The sequence below is a fragment of the Monodon monoceros genome, unplaced genomic scaffold (genome assembly GCF_005190385.1).
Source record: "Monodon monoceros isolate NGI ecotype Baffin Bay Population unplaced genomic scaffold, NGI_Narwhal_1 Super_Scaffold_18, whole genome shotgun sequence".
Lineage (NCBI taxonomy): Eukaryota > Metazoa > Chordata > Mammalia > Artiodactyla > Monodontidae > Monodon > Monodon monoceros.
The window spans coordinates 122,945,956-122,968,671 of record NW_021703774.1 but is presented as its reverse complement, the minus strand read 5'-3'; the positions used below and the strand labels follow the sequence as shown (position 1 = coordinate 122,968,671).

The 22,716-nt window shown below is 43.9% G+C and overlaps 1 protein-coding gene across 2 annotated transcripts in view; it reads right to left on the bottom strand.

Moving 5' to 3' along the window:
* Positions 1-22,716, bottom strand: part of GNG12 (G protein subunit gamma 12) — a 126,272-nt gene that overhangs the window by 61,516 nt on the left and 42,040 nt on the right. For both annotated transcript variants that reach the window (XM_029229539.1, XM_029229538.1), the window contains exon 2: positions 15,145-15,198. The gene's annotated coding sequence lies outside the window, so the exon portion shown is untranslated. The remainder of the gene's footprint in view (positions 1-15,144; positions 15,199-22,716) is intronic.

Sequence of the window (22,716 nt, the reverse complement as noted above, 5' to 3'; positions counted from 1 at the left end):
ATACAAGATAACAAAAGTTAACATGTTGCTATATTTCCTTATCTTTTCTCTATGAGTTTTTAAAGTAGCTGAAATCACACTCTATTATACAATTTTATGTTTTGCTCCTTTTCAGCAGTGACATTTCCTGAAGTGATTATAATCTCTTCATAAGCATCCTGTTTTAAAACTTTTATTTTGACATAATTTCAGACCTAGAGAAAAGTTGCAGGAATAGTACAAAGAATTCTCTGATACCCTTCACCCAGATTTGGATTCCTCAAATGTCAACATTTTATTATATTTAGTTTAATTTCCCTGCACTCTCCCTCTGAGGGTGGGGCGGGGTGGGCAGGGCGGAAGAGAGAGAGATGATGTTTTTTTACCCCTGAACACTTCAGTGTGTATTTTCTACAAATAAGGAGTTCTCTTTTTTCTTTTTTAATTAATTAATTTATTTATTTATGGCTGTGTTGGGGCTTTGTTACTGTGCAAGGGCTTTCTCTAGTTGTGGCAAGCGGGGGCCTCTCACTATCGCGGCCTCTCTTGTTTTTTTTTTTTTTTTGCGGCCTCTCCTGTTGCGGAGCACAGGCTCCAGACGCGCAGGCTCAGTAATTGTGGCTCACGGGCCCAGTTGCTCTGCGGCATGCGGGATCTTCCCAGACCAGGGCTCGAACCCGTGTCCCCTGCACTGGCAGGCAGATTCTCAACCACTGCACCACCAAGGAGTTCTCTTAAACAACCTCACTACAATTAATATACTGCCGTTATCCAATCTGCAACCTTACTCAGATTCCGGCAGTTCTCCCAATAATGTCCTTTACAGCAAAAGAAAATCTAAAATTCTACGCGGCATTCAACTGTCTTTCCTCTTTAGTCTCTTTTAATCTGGGACGGTTCCTAAGTCTTTGTATTGATATTTCACGGAGTTGATATTTCTAAGAGTAAAGGTCCAGTTATGTTGTACAACGCTCCTCAATTTGGGTTTGTCAGCTGTTTCTTCCTGATCAGATTCAGGTTTTGCACTTCTAGCCCATAGAAGTGAGTACACATAATTTTTAATGATTTCAGTAAGATTCCATTTTACATAGGCATTTCCTGATTGCAGAATCTTGGGCTCTTTTATAATTTTGCTGTAATTGCAAAGTGAAGCTCTTTCTCTTTCTGCCTACCAACTATCCATTGGCCTTTCTCCATTCACTTCTATATTTAAGGATATGATATTAACAACTTGTTCTAAGATGCTGCTGTCAACGTGCAGTCCCACAACTGATAACCGGCCTTGCACACTGGCATATTATAAGATATATTTTAATTTAGGGAGACAAAAAATAATATTGCACTGCCGTTTCAATAAGCTTTGTCTTAAAGTATGGTTACAAACAGCACTGCTCCTCTCATGATTGACCCTGAATACATGTGTTCGTTTGTTCACTTGTTCATTCTTTTGTTTGTGTGTTCCGTCATTCATTCGAAATTTTCAGAGTGTCTGCTTTGTGCTAGTATTCTTCTAGGTGCTGACGTCAAGCTCTCGTGTAAAGAAATAAACATGGTAATACAGATTATTCTAAGGGCTATGAAATACCCTGGTATCAAATAACGAGAGGGGGCGCTCCAGATGGAGCAGGCAAGAGCCTGGTGCTCTGAGACAGACACAGAGGTGCTATGGCTGCAGCTGGGACGCACAGAGGAAAACGGGAGCCTCTCCAGTTCCACCCCATAATACTTATCACGACTATCCTCAAAATGTCTGCAAAACCTGCCCTTTACCAAAAACATGAACCCCCAGATCGACCAAACCCAAATAAGTGTGCCCTTCTCCTTCCTGTTCGTCCTGGTCAGCAGAGTCTGAACTTCAGGGTGCGGCCATTTGTGAATAATAATGAAAGCTTGAAAATGCCCAGAAATTAGATGGAACTTACAAACCATTCTGATGTTGCTCAGCCTTGCAGTTACCTGGACATCAAGGAATCATTAATGAGTCAGGCTGTCTCAACATTAGATTAATGGCCAGTTTTAACAGTGGAAAGGGGACAGATGGCCAGGAAGAGAGAAAGGTGTGTGTGTGTGTCTGTGTGTGTGTGTGTCTGTGTGTGCGTGTGATCTCCTCAAACAACTGGGATGGTGGCTGCAGCCACGAGCAAGGAAAGAAAAGCAACCAGTCTGTGCTGTGCTGTGGCCTGAGGCTGGGCCAGCAGCAAGTCCAGCTCCCCAGGCCCATTCCCTCCTCTGGGTTGTGTCAGAGTGAGTCAAAAGGCAAGAAACTAGAGGATTCTCCCAGGAACTAATCCTGGGAGAAATATACCCCCCACACCCCCAAATAATGCCTATTTAGTGCTTAGGACAACTGGTTTCCATACACTTGGGGAAAAAGCAAACAGATGATACCATCAAAAAATTGTTTTTCTTACATAAAAATTTCGTGAGGTAAAAAATTAGACAATATATATAAAAATATGATCAATAATCATTAGAAAACTCCATTAAATATTGAAAACAATTACATGAACCTACAAGGTGTGTGTGCACATTCATCTTCTTTCACATCTTTCTTTTGAGGAAAAACAGCCCCAAGGCAGTTAATCTGATGTATGAGTAACAAACAGCCTCTTACAATGCCAGGCTCTCAAATCTGAAGTGCACCTAAGGGTTTCTGAGAGCAGAGAAAGGTTTAAAAAAACAACAACTATTAAAAGCATTACTAATATAAACAATACGATTGTATCCTCCACTTGGGGGATGGAGATCCAGGACAATGGAGATGATAAACATTCACCAGGGACACGAACTACCACTTGGTGAACGAAAGATAGCAGATGAGATTCTATTAGGAAGGCTCTTATTATTGAAGACACAACAGAAGCTAAACAGTCAGGTCAGTTCTGGTAATTAAAAGCAGTTGAGTAATTAACAAAAGATTGATAAAGGTGTCAGGATAAAATCATATTTCAACAGAAGATGACATATATGGGAAGGTTTTTATATTTCAACCATTATCCTTCTGTTTTGCATTTTCCTTTTAAAAATATGTAGGAAATAGTGAAATGGCTATCACCTAGTTAGCCCAAATCTGACTTTCTGGAAGCTGTTAGCAGTAGGTGTAAATGAACTAAGGCAAATAATTTAAACTCGCAGCACTAAAGCAAAAGACGTCAACGTGGGCCGTGGTGAGCTGGAGTCTGAAAGTCAGGATCACTAATAGATATCCAGTTGGTGGCTGAAATCTCTATTTTCTGGTTGGTTCTATGTCTCTGCCACAATCTCAAGGAGTAAAAGAAGCCTACAGACCGGTAAGGATTGGCCATAACTAGCACTGGTGGCAGAGCTTTGGCAAAAAAGTCCACTACAGTTTAATAGGTGTGAGCCTTAAACCTAGTGGCATTTTAACCATTTTACTCTTTACAGATATTAAAAAAAAATTTAACCCTAAGTTTAGAAACAGTTAGTTTCAAGGCAAAAAACCCACCCCAAAACCCCAAAACCTTATACACCCAGCCCCTTTCACTGTCCTAACTCATCACAGGCTGAGAATTTCCAGATATCAGTCATGACAATGATGCCTGATGGCTCATTTTACACAGTCCTCTATTTCTCCACCAGGGGGTGAAGTTGGCCAGCATTTGACTGAAAGAGAAAATTATTTTCAAACTTGGGTATCCTTTTGCACAGTGGTAGAAAGACGTTCACATACAAAAAGGGCCTTTCCCCTCCTTTCGCTTCTTCTCAGTACATTTAATCCTGACTGATTAGCAAAGCACTCCAGCCCTTGTGCGGCATGAGAGGGAAGGGACATGATTATGGCTGAGAGCAAGCCAGCACCCATCTGCACAGTCCTGTAGGTTGGCAGGCCCATTCTCCCAAAACTTGAGATCAGAGTTATGGTTTTGCCAAAGCTGATACAAGTTTCAAGGATATTACTTTTTTTTTTTTTCTTAAAGGAGAATTTTCCACCAGGCCTATTTTAGCCAGCTGATGCCTCACACGGGGCTGGCTCCCTCCTGCCCGGCTCCTTTGCAGGGCCTCCCCTCCCAGCAACCACAAAGCCACGGGAGGGCTGAGAGCACCCGCCCTGCCTTCCTGCAGGAACGGTGGGACCTTTCCACCCCAGGGGAGGGTGTCTGGTGGCCAGGAAGAAGCCCAGACAGCAGTTCTTGGCTGGGCCTCCCTCCCCCTCACTCACGGGGTTAGGGGCTCTGGGAGGGAACTCAGGTCTAGCTGGGTCAAGCCACAGCAGAGGACACACACACACAGGGCCAAAGCCTGTTCCTGAGTTCAGAAGCAAATTGGAGTTGTAGCGTCTTGGTGAAGGCAAAATGGGGTGGAGGGAAAGATGTGGAGCGCTGTGCTAGTTCTCCCCGGACCTGGGACAGATCCAGTTTTTTGTGGATCCTGAGCCTTGTACAATTTGGGGGCCTCTTTAAAAAAAGAATGCAAAATTAGGAATGAGCTATAGGACATCAGAAGGAGTCCTTGCCGATGAGAGATCCTGAGGCTTAAGCTTCATAACCGCCATCAGCTCCTTCGTGGGCCCTGGAGTTGAGCATGTGTGGCGGCAGGGGGCTCTCGTAAGCCTTATCCACAAAACGGCAATGGGGGGTTTCTCTAAGGCCACGTGCGTTGGTTCAGTCCCTGCCTCAGGGAGTGGGCTACGGAGCTGGGCAAGGAAGAAGGCAGGAGGTTCGGTTCCGCTTCCTCTTCATCCTGCCCGCACGCGTGGCAGATGCTCCATACACACTTGCTGACCCACCAACTCAAGTGGCCCCACTGCTTGGTCCCCTACCCGTCCCTCCCTTCTGGCTTCCCGGCCACATTTCAAGCTTCCACATCAAGGAAGATTACTGCTGAACTGTCTGTCTGCAGGGGTGAGTAAGTCAGACCCAACCTATGAACAGGTTTCCTGCTCACCTGGATCATTCCTCACCGAAGGTGTCCAGGCACGAGTGACACAAACTTCAGAATCAGCCCAACAAATAATGATGTCATCATCATTCTTCGCAAACCTGGTATTTGGTGCAGCACGAGCACCTGGTCAGTAGGAAGCAAGGGGATAGGAGCTCTGTTGCTCAGGACTGCCCATTGCTCCAAGAGGACCCTAGGGACGAACTGCTCAACGGAGTGCAGGTGTTGCCCCGTGAGAGGAGAAAACCTCCCTGTCAGGAATCCCTGCTCCGCCCTGGCCAGCTCGCCACCCTCCTGACCAAGCCCCGATCTCCAGTTTGGGTCATCTTGTTATAGTCTGGCCCTGTCTTCTCCTCCATGGCCCCTTCCAAGACCTCCCTGGATGCCAGGAAGGTGCCCACCATGCATCTTTATTGCAAGAGCACAAAATAAATTGATGTGAATTTAGAGTATCTAGCTAAATATAGCTACGCTTGCATGTTTCCACGGGACTTGTAAAAATAATATATAAACTCTCCTAATCTAGTGGCAAAATCACTTACTCAAAACTTAAAAGGAAATGAGGCGAAGCCTAAAAAAATGGAAAGCCATTTGGTTTAGTTATATAGCTTACTTTCATATATGCTACAGTTTGGTATTTATAAGCAAACCAGCTGCTAAATGTTTTTTCTTGAACGAAACAGTGAGAACAACTTCTTACATATAAAAGTGTCTTCATGAAGCCATTTATCACAAGGAAAAAAGTGTCCTGCAAATTCTTATCTGTAAAATGGAGCTAATATTGTGATGGGAATATATTATTTAATGGCCACCATTTTTTGGGTGCTTACTACGTGCCAGGCCTGTGCTGAGCATTTCATATAGATTATTTCACTTAATCCTCTCAATAACCCGGTACAGGATTATCCTCCACTTATTAATGTGCAATTTGAGACTTTAAGAGTAAGTGACTTGCTCAACTATTGCGGGAGGATTGACACTTGTTTTCAAGGCTTTAAAAGTTTTTTAGAAATCATCACGACAGTCAAATGCAAACAATGATAATAGCCCATTTATTGAATATATACTATGTGACAGGCCACTGTGCTGAATTCATTACAAGCACTGGTTCCTTTAATACAGCCCTCTTGCAAGGCAACTGTCATTATCCCCATTTAACAGATGACGAAACTGAAGCGCGAAGATGCTAAACCACTCTGCCCAAAGCATCTCAAGCAGCTGAGGAATGGTCTGAACTCCAGTCTCTCTGCTTATACTATGCCACCTCCCTACTGTAAAATGCACACAAATATTAATAGAAAGCTTGTTTTCAGTAACAGCCCGTTAGCTATTTCATATATAGAAATTTTTGAATGGCCCAGTAAAAATCACTATATTCTTTCATGCCAAGAGAAGAAGACAGGTGAGCAGTGCTAGGGGAGATGAATTCTGCCCTCCGGGCCTCTGTCTCCAGCATCATGTGGGGCAGGAGGGAGGGCACAGGAGCGGGGGAGAGAGGGAGGGAGCTGCACCTCACCATCTTTGTAGACAGCATGAAAAGTAACACTAGCATGTAAACCAGGTTCACATCTGGATACATAAGGTTGAGACTTGCCAGGGGAACCAGTCCATGATGGAACGACCCAAAACGCATTTAGCATTTTCTTAGGCCATTGTCCCCAAAGTGACTTCAACTTTAGCTGACCCAAGAGGCTTGCTAGCACATGTCGCTCGCTCATCTGAGACGCTGCCTTCACCATGGGGTGGGGAACATAAACACAGAGTGATCAACTTGTTGTGGGATCCACCGTCACAGTGGCCCAACTTGCACATGACAAAGAAGGTCACCTGGCAGAGAGGCCCAGTTCACGATGCTGGGGAGAAGGCAAACCAACCAGCTGAGTCCAAAGGACACTTAAACATACGAGAAAAACTGCAAAAAAGCAGGGATGGGGTGTCTTTGGAGGGCAGTAGGGCACATTCGGCAAGGCTTGATTTTGGAGAGTTCATCAACTGTGGATGGACCCCTGATCCAGATGCCCCCATGAAGCAAGGCAAATCAGCTCTCAGATCAAGAGAAAGGATACTAGTTAGGGTAATGAGCATGAGAAATGGTGCTTGAGCACAGTTTCCCAATACTAGCTTTCTGCTGGGGTTATGTGCTGTTGGCGTGACAACAAAGAAAACCGGCCCAGAGACAAAGTCAGAGGCTTCCCTGTGGTTTTAGAGAACAGAGTGTTGGTGCAAACCTGGCTGCCACTCGAATCCCTGCAGCCCAGGCAGATTTTCTCAGACGAGCCTCACATGCACACTTCTGATCCCATCAAAGGCAAGGTTACAGGGACTCAGCCTTGGCTTCATGGGAGCAGCATCTTTCCAACGACTCCAAGCATCTGAAAACCGGAATGGGATGCTTCTTGGGAGGGAGGGAGAGAGGGAGGTAGGGAGCTTGCCATGCCTGGACAGTTTTCAAGCACAGGCTAAAGGACCGCTTTTCAGGGTGTTGCAGAGGAGTTCCTCGAACTGGGCCAACAGTTAATATAACAAGATGCTCAAGTGGAAGTTTCCATTGTGGCAACACGATTCAACAGATGGGAAATTCCAAAGCCGGGGCCAGACCACTATATGGAAATTCCTAAGAAGTTGACCTAGCTGGTTCAAAGGTCCATAAGGAGGATATTAACAGGTTCAGGACAGTGGAAAGTGATGGAGGATTTTGTGGGGCAGATTCCTCAGAAATGCTTTGATTCCTGGCCTCCCCAAGGTGGGTGGAGTGGTGGGAGTCCACTTTTCATCTCAAACCTGGAGACAAGAGTTTCAAAAGACAGCACCTGGAGGGCTCCTCGAGTTTGGGGATTGGCATGTGACACCTGCTTGAGGAACCAAAATGTGGGAGGGGAGCTGAAGCAATATAAGGTGACAGTAGAAGAAAGGGTCTGCTTGCCCCCTCCCCTGATGGGGGGTTAAAGGGCACCAGGAATGCCAGCTCTGGTCTCTTTGAAACAGGCTCTACCCACCAGGGCTTCAGACTGAGGATGAGGGAACCCCAAAGAGAGAATCTGTATGGGAACGAGAAGCTGATGGAGGATGGTAGCAACCAGCAGAAGGAGAGGCACTGCCCGAATCCTGGGAGGTCCTGGTGGAATGTGCTGGTGTGGGAGTCCTCAGGACAGCCATGGAAACAGCTAGGAAAGCAAAAGAGAGTCCATTCACCCACCAGCCAGGCTCAGAGAACCCAGTGCCAGGCGCGACAACAGTGGTCAGGTAAGAGCTTTCCTCTCTCTCTGCCTCTCCTGGGCAGGCCTGGAATGGTGGGCAAGATGGAGGGAAGTCTTCTCTTGGAGTAAACACTGACCGTTCACAGACTAAAGTGAGCATTTCCAATTTCCAGAAAGTATGCGGCGTGTGTGTGTGTGTGTGTGTGTGTGTGTGTGTGTATGTGTGTCACTTATAGGGGCCGTAGGACTTTTTGTTACCTAAGAGTAACCAGAAACGTCATAGGCCTGATCAAGTTTTTATCAGGAAATGGGGAAAAACACACCCCAGTGAATCAACTTTAAAGGCATGGTGAGAGACAAGAATAAAGCTGTGTCTTAATTACGTCTCACAAGCTGTGCTGTACAGTGTCCTAGTCACAGCTAACCTTTGCAGCAGTGCCTGTGGGCCAGGCACTGGGACGAGGACTTTACAGACATGACCTCATCCAGGCCCCCAACAGCTCTGTGAGGCAGGTATTATCACCCCTTTGACAGAAAAGGAAACTGTGGCTCAGAGAGGTAAGGCAACTTTCCCAGAGTCACACAGGGAGGTGAGCAGAGTAGTAGCTCGGACTCAACCACAAGTCTGACATTGAACTCTGGACTCTCTTCTCCCAGGTGAGTAGTTTTCAGCAGCCAGTGGTGACCAAAGCAGGATAGGGGCTTGGGATCTTTCCATCCTTCCCTCTAAGGAGTCCCTGAGCTAGAAAAGCAGAGAGCCAAGTTTGAAAACCACTGAACTGCATGATCTCAGCAGTCTCCTCCAACTCTGGGGTTCTAGGATTCTATCATGTGGGGGTTGGGAGTGGAGAGGTGTGGACCCACAAAAGAGGACACGGGGAAGAGGGAAAAGCCAGACTTTGTGTCCTGTGTTCCCAGAGAGGCAGCCGAAGGAGCTGGTTCCAGCAGGTGGTACCATAACAAACCTGAGGTTCAGAGAATTACAGTCACGTGTATAAATATACAGTTCAGACAATGCACATAAAGCACTTAGCACAGGGTGAACACCAGAGTAAAAACATTAGGTAAATGGCAACTACGACTGTGAAAAGTTTACATGTATGCCTAAAACCCTCAACATGCAATTTGATGCCACATACTCAGCCACTGACATCACTGTGTCTGTTCCATAGGGAGCTGTGTTTATCATGGACACTAAACTCTACTCGTTGAGCCAAGAAAAGAAGTGAACACATAAGATTAAGCTAGCCAAATGTAAAACAATTTGAGTAAGTCTGCTCTTAAGCAGTAGGGGGCTAGGGAGTCCTACGAAAAAATCATGGAAGCATGATCCCTTTCTCCAGTAAAAAAAAAAAAAAAGTACATACACAGCATTTTGCAAATAATTAGAGAAGCCCATTCATTGATTCATTCAATGGATTACAGATCCACTGAAGTCTATTCATCGTCTTCAGGTTAATAATCTAGATCCAGGGGACACGACATGAGGTCGTCAGGCCAAAAGCTGCCTACGTGACCCCACAATGGGGTCACCCACACTCCTCCTCTCACTATGCTCACTGTTGCTAGTCTGATCATGATACTAAACTTGGAATAGGTAGTCAATGTAACTGAAGCTGAATCTAATTTTAAACCTTTCAAGTTTAATGGACGCCAAATTAAGAATTTCTAAATCAGTGCACTCTGGTACCTAGAAATTTTAATTGCTTGGCATGCTCTTTCTTTCCTTTCTTCTGGTAACAAAGTTCCTCCTTTTTCCTAGGGACCCTGTGCCATGTGCTTCAGGTACGATTCACCCTCTGTCGAGGAACACATGAACAAGCCCTGGCCAAGCAGATACTGCTTATTGCCTACTGCCTACTTCTAGCCAGGTTGATTCAGGCAAGGAATCCAAACTGGGCCAGACCTCCTTGGTACTGTTGTTAGAACAATGACAAAAGAGGCACTCTCTTTTCTCTGAGAACCACAGCTGTGAAGATGATGGAAGTGTAACGCTGATGGCTACCTCTGCAAGGTACTGAGGGGGAGACTGCCTGAGAATGAAGCTGACAGAGTTAAGCAGAATCAAGAGATGGAGAGAGTGAAGGATAATGGCCTGATGTTTTTTGGAACACCTGGATACACCTATGCCTGAAGTCCATGCCAACACGGACATGTTGGTCATTAAGTCAAGACACTAGTTTAAGTTGGACTTCTGTTACTTGCTACCAAAATAATTCTAACTAAGAAACCTGATCTAAATGAAGACAAAGCCCAAAAGGAAATTCCCATTTATAGGCAGTCCTCGTGGAATTCTGGGCTCCTCTCTGACAATGATCCTTACTGAATTAACTTTTTTTTCATCCTATGCACATTACTTTCATATCACCCTCTGCTCCCTTACCAGTGCTGCCAACCCATCAGACACTACTGCTGCAAAAATTATTAAAGTCACCGACTAGAAGAAGAAAATCACATAAGTGGACAATAGTAGCTCAGTTTATAGTTTGCTGCCATCCAATACATCCTTGGAGTCTACTAATCTTATTCCAGTGAGCTTCTCAAACTGCCCTGGTTCCCTCAAAAGGTACAGAACACTCTGGTATCTAAAATGACGCAGAGCCACAGGGCTCAAAACAGAAGGAGAGATACACGTGGAGCAAGCGAAGTGGGCCACACAGGTCACAGTGGACAGGGTCAGTGTAAATTCTGTGCATCAAAAAGCCACTCTGCAGACTGAGTCAGGGCATAGCACGATTTGGAGTTGGGAGAAATAACTTTCACTGAGTACTTCCCAGGAAGTTGTTCATTATTCTTTTAGAACTGGGATGGTAAGGAGATCTCAACTCGTGTGCCAAGCCTGGGCCATAGCCAAATGTCTGGGCTCAGCATCAAGAGCCATGACGGTCTGTGACATGCATCACACGGGAGGGAGGAGGGATGAATATATATGCTTGTTATTACAGCTGAAAATATTACTTTTTTTTTTTTTTTTTTCCGGTACGCGGGCCTCTCACTGTTGTGGCCTCTCCCGTTGCGGAGCACAGGCTCCGGACGCGCAGGCTCAGCGGCCATGGCTCACGGGCCCAGCTGCTCCACGGCATGTGGGATCTTCCCGGACCAGGGCACGAACCCGCGTCCCCTGCATCGGCAGGCGGACTCTCAACCACTGCCACTAGGGAAGCCCTGAAAATATTACATTTTATACTTGGGTGAAGCAAGGCCAGCAGAGAAATGCACACCTGGCCTGGAAGGATCTTCTTGGGCAGCACTCAGGTGTCACACGTCGTTGGTCTACATGGAGGGTGGTCCTCATCAGTCATTTCTATAGGGATGTTGTTCGCTGCCTTAGGTGGCATCCTCCTCCTGAGCACCCAGGGGGAAATTACTCTAAGTCTCGAAAGAATCACAATCAACCTTGCTTCTTCTGAGTAACTAGAGTGCTTTTATCCTCTAGCCACCAAGAACTCCTAACTGAGCACGTTTTCCTAGTACTGACTGCTCAGAAACTCAGAGGCAAGACCATGGGGGCTGCTAGTGTGCGTACAGGCTCTCACTTAAGAACTGGGGGCCTAACCTAATCTCGGATTTCACCCTACTTTTCCTTCCCCACAAATTTCCTTCCTTCCTTCTTTGTCTGAATCTTAATATATGTGTATTTAAAAGCCACCTCAAAACTCTTTGAAAGAAGACAGGCACATACACTAGATCAACAGCAATGAAAATAATGTACAACGAATCAGACAGTGAACAGAGGACAGTTTTATAAATGCTGCCTGTTGTGATAGCTGTTACAGGGAAGTTCCAAGCAAGCAGCGTGAGCATGTGGTGGGCCTTAGACCAGAGACAGCCCTGGGCCAAACTGTCACGTCAGCAAATGTCTCAGACCACGCCCTCCCGCCCTCCTGCACTCCCCTCCCCCTACTCCATCCTTCCTCAGGCAGTTGGGTGCCCTGTGGTCCATTCCTGCACGTCCCACACCTACTCTCTCCCTAGCACTGTTGGTTGCTCTCCCTTCCCCAACTTCTCCCACCAATCAAAGCAGATCACACTTCTACAGGTCCCTGTACTTGACACTGGCAAGCTGTCAATGGTTGATAGCAGCTCAACCAACTATTTCTCTCAGGAATGAAGAGGGAGAAATCAAAGGACTAAATCACTAATGGTGGAATAGGCTGTAATTATGATACAGATGCAACTGAACAAGGGGATCTTCTCGTAAATTTCAAATAATTCTATGGGAAGCAGTTACCACAGTGCCCAGCATACAGTCGGCATTCAATAAACAGTAGACACTAAATGACTACTGTTGCTGTAATTATTAATCCTTCCACCACTGGATTACTCACTGTCTATTCCTCTATCACTACCATGACTACCACCACAGAGGTAACTGCCCCTTTTGAAACACTGGCTAGCCACCGATCCATAATCAATTAATGTATTTTAATTACATTCTATGGTTTATAAAGCACTTGCGTATACATCATCCTTTTTTTTTTTAAGAGGAGGGAACACTTCTTTTTATTCTTTTTTTAAACAACTTCATTGAGATATAATTCATATACAGTTCACCCATTTTCATGTACAATTCAGTGGTTTTTAGTACATTTACAGGCACTGTGCAACCACTGCCAGAATAAATTTTAGAACATCTTCATCACGCCAAAAAGAAACCCTATACCTTTTAGCTATCCCCCCATGTCCCCCATTTTCACCTCCCAACCCTAAGCAATGAATAATCTACTTCTGTCTCCATGGATTCCCCTATTCTGCATTTTCATATGAATGGAATCATATTATATGTGGACATTTGTAACTGGCTTCTTTCACTTAGCATAATATGTTCAGGGTTTATCCATGTTGTAACATGTATCAGTACTTCATTCCCTTTTACATCATCCTTTTTTATCTTCTTGGCAATCCTCAAGTTAAATGTTATTTCCGTTTTACAGATGAGGATACTGAAGCTCAGAAAGGTCACATTTATAAGGTCCTAGAGCCAAGAAGTAGCAGAGCCAGGACTCAAACCCCAGTCTCATATAAATTTCTTGTTCTTTCCTCAACAAGTGGTTGCCAACTGTGTAGCTATTACATCAGAATCATCTGAGTGCTTCAAGATCCCCAGGGTTCACCTAATGAACGTAGACGGCCCAGTGAAGGGACTGTGAACTTGTATTTCAACAGGTACCTCATGTGATCCTGGGGAGCTGCTGGTGGGTGACCAGGTGCAGGGTCCTGGCTGACTAAGTACCCACTGTCCTCTCGGCCCTGTACTGAGTACTGCAAGGGAGGCACATGGAACCTTCTGCTCTCAAGGCACTGACAAAGCTACTGAGGAGGTAAGACTAGCGAAGCTGAAGAAGGGTGCATGACAGAAGACAGTGTTTGGCTTTGAAGTATTCGGAGCAGAGAAGATCACAGATGGTGGGAAGAGGCAGGGAAGGCCACGTTACAGAGAAGGGAAGATTCTACCGGGCCCTGCAGAATGAGGAGGATTTCCAAGCAGAGAAGGGGTGAGCTGCATGAGGTGTCCTCAGGAGAAACGGTAAACAGGCTAGTCTGGCTAGAGGAAAAGGAATAGTGGGAGCTGAACAAGAGAGGACTGGGCCAGATAATGGAAGTGGAGAAGCCAGAGAGGAGTCTAGGCTGGTGTGGTGGATGACATGGGGGCACTGACAGTTTCTGAGCAAAGGAGGAACTTCCTGAAAGTTGAATTGAAGGAAGACTGGTGTGGCGGTGCTGCGTACCATGAAGCGAGGCTGGGAGCGGAAAGCTGGTATTGGCAAGACCACCCAGGATGCTGCTGAACTGACCGGGATGCCAGGCGGCAGACAGCAAGACCAGGATCCCAGGGTCTGTCGATCAGAACGGGCCGAGGGGACGGGCTATGAGATGGGAGCGTGACCTGAGCCCTCTCACTCTCCAGGCGCTTTTTTCATTCCATCACAGCTGTTTTCGTGAGACCCATAAACACTGTAGGGTGGATTGTGAAAATGGCCGCAAATCTTCCCCTCTCTGTAACCATCCTCCCTGCAATGTGATTCCGCAGCTCGTCTCACCAAGAGGTAGAATCTATTCCTGTACCTCTTGAATCTACACTAGCCACATAGCTTCTTTTAGCCAACAGAATGTGGTGGAAGCAATGTTGTGGCAGTTCTGAGCCTTGGCCTCAAGACGCATCTGCTGTGTCTCTTGGTACCCTGCCCAAATGCCATGTGCACAAGCTCAGGGTAGCCTGCAGGACAGTGAGACACATGTCTTAGTCATTGTCATCACTCCAGCAGACAGCCAGGTGACCCCCAGCCTAGGTGACCTGGACCTGCAGCTGATTGAAGACACATGAATGGTCCTAGCTGAAACCAAAAGAATCACACACCTAGGCCCAGCCCAAATCGCCAACCGACAGAATTATGGGATAAAGAAATGATTGCTATTTTGAGTCAGTGAATGTTGAAGAGGTTTGTTATACAGCAAAAGCTAACTGATACACAATGCAACTAACATTATCGCCACATATCAGGGAGCGGTGTCACCTGAAGCCTCAGAAGCTTTTTCACTTCAGAAGTACATTACTTTCCCAGCTCTAAAGGAAGTTTTCTACCACTACAGAACTCTTATCTCATGACAGTCACATTTAGGTTTAAAGAGAGATGAGAGAAAAAATAGGGCAATAAGAAAGCTAATGTTACATCTATGAGCCAATCTTCATTACAACACACTGCAAGGAACTGTCTGAATTCCTTGGCTGAAGTATCACTTTGTTGTTTTGGATACTGTTTGAAACAAGCAGACTATCAACAGGGGCCTGGAAATAGTTTCAACACACACAAAAAGTTTTTATTTTAATAGTATTTGGCATGCAATCATAGATCTTTTCCCTGATCATGTTCTTAGCAAAAGGACATGGATTGATCTGTTTTTTTAAGGCATGGAAACATCGTCAATCATTTCAGAGGGAAAAAAAAACGTAAATAAATAGACATCTAATCATAGTACTAGTAGAGATGCATCTAACTTAGAAGTGTGAGCATCATTTCAAAAGTGACGTCAAACGGTCACTTTGTTTTAAAAATGAAAGAGCACTTACCAGTAAGACTCTGTGTGGCCCACCGTTACCAGGTTTTTAGGTGATGGAATAAATCTGAAATAGAATGAAACAAGCATTCCGTAAGTAAATCACATTTGGAAAGGGTGTGCCTTCGATCCCAGTGACTGCCATCACACTGAGTATTTATTCTTTTAGATAAAGATTAGCAAAGCTTTTTCTGGCTCCTGATGGAATAGGGAGAGTGTTTTGCCTACATATTTCAACTTCCTGAACAGAGAGCATTCTCTCATCTCCTTCAGGGAGTGTTCAAAGTCTGAGGCCAGTATAACTATAAATGGTAGTGTTTTTGTCCAAACCCCTCCAAGTCAGCGGAAGCCTCCTGGGTTGTTGCTCTTGCTTTGGTCCCTCCACTCCCTTCTGCTAGCACCAAGCCATGACTCCCTTTATGGAACCGATTAAAAAAAGGATGGTCCAGTATAACTTGAAGGGCAATAGGAGAAGTGTACCAGGCTTTTCAATAGTGAGCACCTGATCACAGATAACCACACCTTTTTATTTTACTGATAATGGCGAGCCTAAAGCCCTGCTGTTCAACAGAAATATAACACAAGCCACATATATAACTTTAAATTTTCTAGTGGCCACATTAAAAAAGCAAAAAGAAACAGACGACAATTTTAATATTTATTTAACTGAATTTACTCAGAATATTATCATTTCAACATGCAAACAATATAAAAAATGATTAATGAGACATTTTGCTTTCTTTTTTTTTTGTCATACTAAATCTTCAAGACCCAGTACATTTCAACTCGGGCTAGCAGCAGTCCAAGTAGTCAACAGCCACAGCAGCTGGTGGCTTCCGTATCAGACAGCATGGGCCTAGGGAACCATCCTTGGCCTTCAGGTACTGGCAAGGATCCAAAGTGAGTGAAATGCACATGGAGATTTTGTTTATCTATTTTCCTGCTCTTAGGAATTCATCATTAATTACCACATTCCATGATGTCATTTAGTAGAAATAATAACATAATAATAGGAAGAGATATGGGAACATATGTATATTCATAACTGATTCACTTTGTTGTAAAGCAGAAACTAACACACCATTGTAAAGCAATTATACCCCAATAAAGATGTTAAAAAAAAACATAATAATAGCAAATACTGTATAGTACTTGCTATGTGTTCTCAGCAAGCTCCCATGTTACCTTAATGAACCCTCACAATAACTTCACGAGGTACGTATATTATCATTCCCATTTTGTAATGAGGAAACTGAGGCACAGAGAGGTTAAGTAATTACTCAGTTATAAGATACTGACAGAGCTGGGATTCTAATCTACGTAGCTGGTCTCCAGAGCCCATGCCCTTAGCCACTATACTCTCAATTAAATTTGAACGGGTCAAAATAAGATAATTACTTTCAGTTTTAATTATAACTGTCAAGTGATCCAAGGTTGCTCCCATCATACATGGTCAGATGATAGCACTGATGGCAGATGGAGAATTGATGGGATGTACTAGCAAATTAAATTTAAAATAATTTGGGGTGGGAACACAAAAACCACAGGCAAGCCTGGGGTCAAAAAGACTGTACTGCGTCTAGGGGGCCTTTCTGGATGACCAAGATGGGGGTGCAGGGAGAGGTTAAGGTGGGGTCTTTGGAAAATCGTGTCTTTGTGATTTTTCTGAGGGAAGAGTCTATCACTTTCATCTGATTCTCAAATGAGTCTGTAAGCTAGACATCTCTGTATCTGTCTTAGCAGGGGTAGGGAGTAGAAAGGAATTACATAAACATATCCTTTCACTTTATTAATCTGTGCCCCCCTCCAAAGAAATCATACCCAATGAGCAAAATCAAATCCACACACATGAATTTCCTGCCCAAATGATAGGGAAGGAGGCTGGTGAGGGACATCATTTAGAATCAACAGGCTGTGGGCTGAGGCCACTGGGGGTGCTGCCTCCCAGTCTCCCAAGGCGACCCCTGAACCTGCTGAAAATCCTTCAGTGGCTTCCTCTAGGTGGTAGGATTAAGTCCAAGCTCCTTAGCCCAGTCTCCAAAGCTCCAGTGACCTCGTGCCTGCCCCTCAGGCACTCTCCTGTGGGCACTTGCCCTTTACCCACACAAACCTATTTACAGGTCCCTAAATGCTCCCCCCTCCCCGCCACTCTCACTTCTCTGTACCTTTGCAGATTCTGTTCTTTTTGTCAAGCACGTCTTTTCCCTACAGTATCTGCCTGCCTTCAAGTCTCAATTAAAAAATCAACACTTCTGGGGAGCCTGTGTGAACTCCTTCAGCTGGCTTAGGGGCAACTTCTCTGCAGTAACAGTAGTAAAGTAGTATTCACTCAACTCAACTGATAATTATGTACCACTACTACTGATAATAATAAAAGCTGATTTTCATGGAGCATTTCAAGCGCTTAACGTGCTCCTTTAATCATCTCAGTAACCTTATGAAATGGGTTATTACCACATTTAGCAGGTGAGCAAACTGAGGCATAGAGGTCAAGTCAGTAGCCTAGGGTCACACAGCTTATAAATGGCAGAGCCAGACTGTAAACCCAGACAGCCTGGTTCCAGAGCCTGCACTCTTTTTTTTTTTTTTTTTTAAGTTGACGTAATTTGATTTACAGTGTTGTGTTAGTTGCAGGTGTATAGCAAAGTGATTCAGTTTTCTATACTGTATATATAAAGAATATGCATATATTCTTCTCAGATTCTTTTCCATTATAGGTTATTACAAGATATTGAATATAGTTCTCTATGCTATATAGTACGTCCTTGTTGTTTATTTTATATATAGTGGTATGTATCTGTTAATCTCAAACTCCAAATTTATACCTCCCCTCACTTTCTCTTTGGCAACCATAAATTCGTTTTCTGTGCCAGAGCCTGGACTCTTTAACGCTATACTGGGCCTGACTCCCTCTGTGTCCCACTGCCTTTTACTCTCATTGCCCCTGTACTTCCCTCTGTTAATCCAAGTGGCTCCTGTGTTTCAGTTTTTCATTTACTGGTCTCTCTGTCCACTTGTTTGCAGAATCTCTGGAGGTTGAGAATGTGTCTAACTCATCTTTGTCTTTCCAGGACCTTGCAATGTGTTTGGTATACAGCAGATGCTCCATAAAGGCACACACATGAAAACACTGGCACAGCACTGGAAGGACAGGGGTCAGGGGTACAAACTTGGGCCTAATAAAAACACACCAGGAGAAAGAGTCTCCAGATATGCACTTGAACAAAGCAAGCTCTTTGTTTTTTAATTTTTTAAATGGTTTTTTAAAAATTTATTTTATTTATTTATTTTTGTCTGTGTTGGGTCTTCGTTGCTGCACGCGGGCTTTCTCTAGTTGCGGCAAGCAGGGGCTACTCTTTGTTGCGGTGCGTGGGCCTCTCATTGCAGTGGCTTCTCTCATTGTGGAGCACGGGCTCTAGGCGCATGGGCTTCAGTAGTTGTGGCTCACGGGCTCTAGAGCACAGGCTCAGTAGTTGTGGCACACGAGCTTAGTTGCTCCGCGGCATGTGGGATCTTCCCGGACCAGGGATCGAACCCATATCCCCTGCATTGGCAGGCGGATTCTCAACCACTTGCGCCACCGGGGAAGCCCAACAAAGCAAGCTTTAACTTCATCTTTTAAATTCAGCCTGTGCTGAGGGAATGGTCATTTCCTAGGTCTGTTTAATACCAGAGGAAACAGAAGCAATGCAGGCCAGGGCATGGCTAACTTGATCATACCCCCAACAAGTTCATCAGTTTCATTTTACACTGCACATGGATTTACGTAATAACATGCCTTGGCTGGCCACTATAAAGAAATGCCAGAAAAGACACTTTCCTTTAAAAAATGCAATATTCAAGGAAAAAAGAACAGAAATTGCTATTTCCTAAAGTTTTCTTGGTTTCCAAAAACTGGCTATGAGTATGTTCCAAACATCTTTTTTTTTTTTTTTTTAAAAACAACAGCCTCATGTTGAAAATCTCCTTTTGCTGTTCAGACGTGGTTGTGCCACTTTCTACCCCAGAGTTCCATAAGATGCTTCCTTCCGTCACTACCTACACTTCCCTTGGATGGATATAAAAGTCCTTGTAGGAGGACACTCTCCTCTTTCTCTAACAGCAGGAAAGAAAAAAGCTTCACGATCTAGGACATACATAGACTTCTAGAGAAAAAGAGACCTCCTTCTGGCTCATGTCAGAGATTGCATCAGGACTGCGCCCAGCCCACCTACTCAGACATAAATACAATTAGCCATAATACCCACCCTTCCTACTTGCATCCAGAATATAGAAGAGACCACCAACTTCCCATGGATATGGATGTCAGCATCCTCTCAGATATTAACAACCACATTATAAATCTGCATTTTTGATCTTGCTATCTCATCTCCTTCCACAATGAACAGTAATTTAATTATTCTCGAGAGGTTTGCTGAGTGCAAATTAAGGGACAGGCACAGTTGTAGGTGCTGGAGATACAGCAGTGAATGAGGTAAATAAGGTTCCCGACATAGGGGCCCTTACATTTAATAGGAAACAGGAAATAAACAAGTATACAAAGAAGAAAAATAAGAGAACTTCTAGATAAGTTCTACAAATTCTTTCATACAAGCAGCGAGTGATGCAACCCACTGGAGGGCCTAACAATGTCTCTTTGGCAGCTGAATGGAGGAGTTTCAAAAAGGCAACAGTGAGTGAACGGATCAATGGTGGCCAATTCTGAGGCTACTCAATTGTGCAGGTGAGATATGATGGTACCTTTGCCTAGGATGGTAGCAGTAGAGATGGAGAGAAACAGATGCATTCAGGACAGGTTCTGGAGGTAAAAAAACTAGGACCTGCTGATGAAGTGGATGTGGCCAATGAGGAAAAGGAAGGGGCTGAGATGACACATGGGTTTTGGTTCAAGCAACTGGGTCAATGATGGCTTCCTTGCGGGAGAAACGGGTTGAGAGAGGAAAGAAAATCAAGAACTCTGATTTGACCCTGTTAACTTGGAGACATCCAAGTGGAGATGGCAAAAAAATACTGAGAAGTCTAGAACTGTGTTGTCCAATACTATAGCCGTTAGCACATGTAGGGATTTAAATGTAAATATATACAGTTACAAACTCATTCCCCCAGTGCATGAGCCACATCCAAGTGGTCAGGTGGACACAGAAGCAGCTACTGTCCTGAAGAGCACAGGTGTAGAATGTTTCAATCACCATAAAAAGCTCTATTGGGCAGGACTTGTCTAGAATGAACATGATAACCTGCTAGATTCCTTTCATTATTATAAAGCTTACTGCAATTATAAAATACAAAATGATAGTCCTCGGAGACCTAATTTAGCTTTGAATGGCAAGTGGATTATGATCTGTCTGAACATATTTGTTCCTAGTCTCATTTTAATTCTCTAGAAAATAACACAATACAGGCGCTGGAGGAGAGTGAACACTAGATTTATAAGCCTGGCTTCCAGCTGTCTTCACTGTCAGTGATTTCCAGCAAAATCACTAAACTTCTATGTGCCTCAATTTCCCCACCTACAAAATTGGGAGTGATCGGAATGGATTATATTGAGAAGTATGTTGGAGAATGTTTCCAGCTCTCCAGATGGCTCCACTGTTCTCTCTGGTCAGGTCTATTATGTTTTCACTTGCAAATACTGACATGATGTTATCTCAAATGGCAAAACAGATATAAAAGGGCCTTTGAAACATATAAAGGACCCTACAGTAGGCATAAAAGGCACATGTTCCATAAAGGCAAGACAAAGCAAAAGAAATATGCCCTGTGCCTTGATCCACCACAGAAAGTCGTGTGTTTTGACACGCTGGCAGGGCTACTGACTTGATAAAGTAATGCCATATGGGTTAAAGCATCAAGAATCAAGTGTTGATCCCCAAAGGTAAAAGACAGTAAACAGTCACCAAAATGGTGACATTTTCCTTTATTGTGCAAGGTTTCTGTCCCTGGGAAGGGCACGCCTGGAGCTGGTGAACTGGCCTATTTTAGCCAAATGGTGCCACACCATTTTCCCCACCTTAAGACTATGTCCTGGTCAAAAGAGCTGGTCTGGGCTGTTCGCTGGGAGAAACTCTTCTACCTGGTCACTGTTCTTAATCTTCAGAGAGCTTCTAGTGACTTAAAATTTGTTTTCAATTGAGGAGCTTGGTGGTATATGTCCTCAACTAATTTGTGGATAAGATGGAGAGAAAGTATCCTCATAATGTCAATGCCAGTGAGAAATCTTTAAAAATACACATATATTCCTAGTTTGCCAAACTTTAAGAGAATATAAAGAAGTCAGATTGAACAATTAATTGTGAAATATTACACTCCACATATTTTGTTTCTCCTTTTCTATTGAAAGGGCAATGGCAGTTTTTTGTTGGTTTGTTTCCCCCAATGGCAGTTTTAAAAGGATAGCATTCTTTGGAATGACCCATATTCCCACCATACTAGTGCTACTATTTATTTTTTTCTGTTACCCTCGATAGACATGTGTTATATGACTATGGCCATAGTTTATATGCTATTGGTAGCAAAGGCTTTGGAGTTGGACAGATCTAGGTTTGATGCTGGCTCCTCAGCTGGTGACCTGCAAGTCCTGGGACAATTTACCCCTAAGCCTCAATTTTCTGACATGTAAGGTAGGACTAATATGACTTTTGCACATTGTTGCTCTAAGGATTAAAAAAAGGGAGGACACTAGGATAGAGCCATCAGGAAAAAACCCTATATATGACGCTGTTATTTTCTTTTTCCATTTTACTTTCAATTTCAAATATTTTTTGTGTGTTTCTACACACATTCATAATGACTGTTTAAGGGACCTAAATCTCTGCCCTAATGCTGGATATTTAAATTACTGCCAGTTTTTATTACTATAAATAAGATTACATTGGAAACCTTCATGCTTCAGCGTTTTTCATCCCTTTAACTTATTTCCCTAGCTTCCCTAAATTCCTAACAGTAGAATTAGTAGGTTTTGCTTTTAAAGGGGCTTTTTAATTAATGTATGATAATACCACCAACAAAATAATTGAGAATTTCCGAGACCTTGACATTTTATACATAACATGGTGTTCCTAATACTGCTTTAATGTGTATTTCTAAGATTATTAGTGAGGATGGACATTTTTTCCTGTTTATTAATGGTTTGTTACCTTGAGAAACAATAAGTCTATATTCTTTGCTTATTCGCGTAGCAGGGTCTTGATATTTTCCTTTTGAATTTGCATGAGTTCTTTATAGTGCATGATAATCAAGAGTTAGTATATGTATTTGCTACGAGTATATTACTGATATTTGGCAATTTTAAGATAACCATCTTTTCATTTATACAGTGTTTTAATAATAAACAACAGCCGTATTTTGTATAAACCTCATGAGCTATGACATGGCTTCACGGCAAAATGTTTGGCTTTTGACTGCTTTTCACCCTCCATTTACACCCACTTTGATTTTCCCAGCTACCCTGTGAGTGAGCTGGGGAGAATGACAATCCCCACCTTACAGAGGAGAAAAGTGAGACCCAGACAGGCCAGGTGACTTGCAGAGGGTCCCCGAATCCTGGAGTTGGCCAAGACTGGCCTCAGTCCTTTGCTCTCTGAAC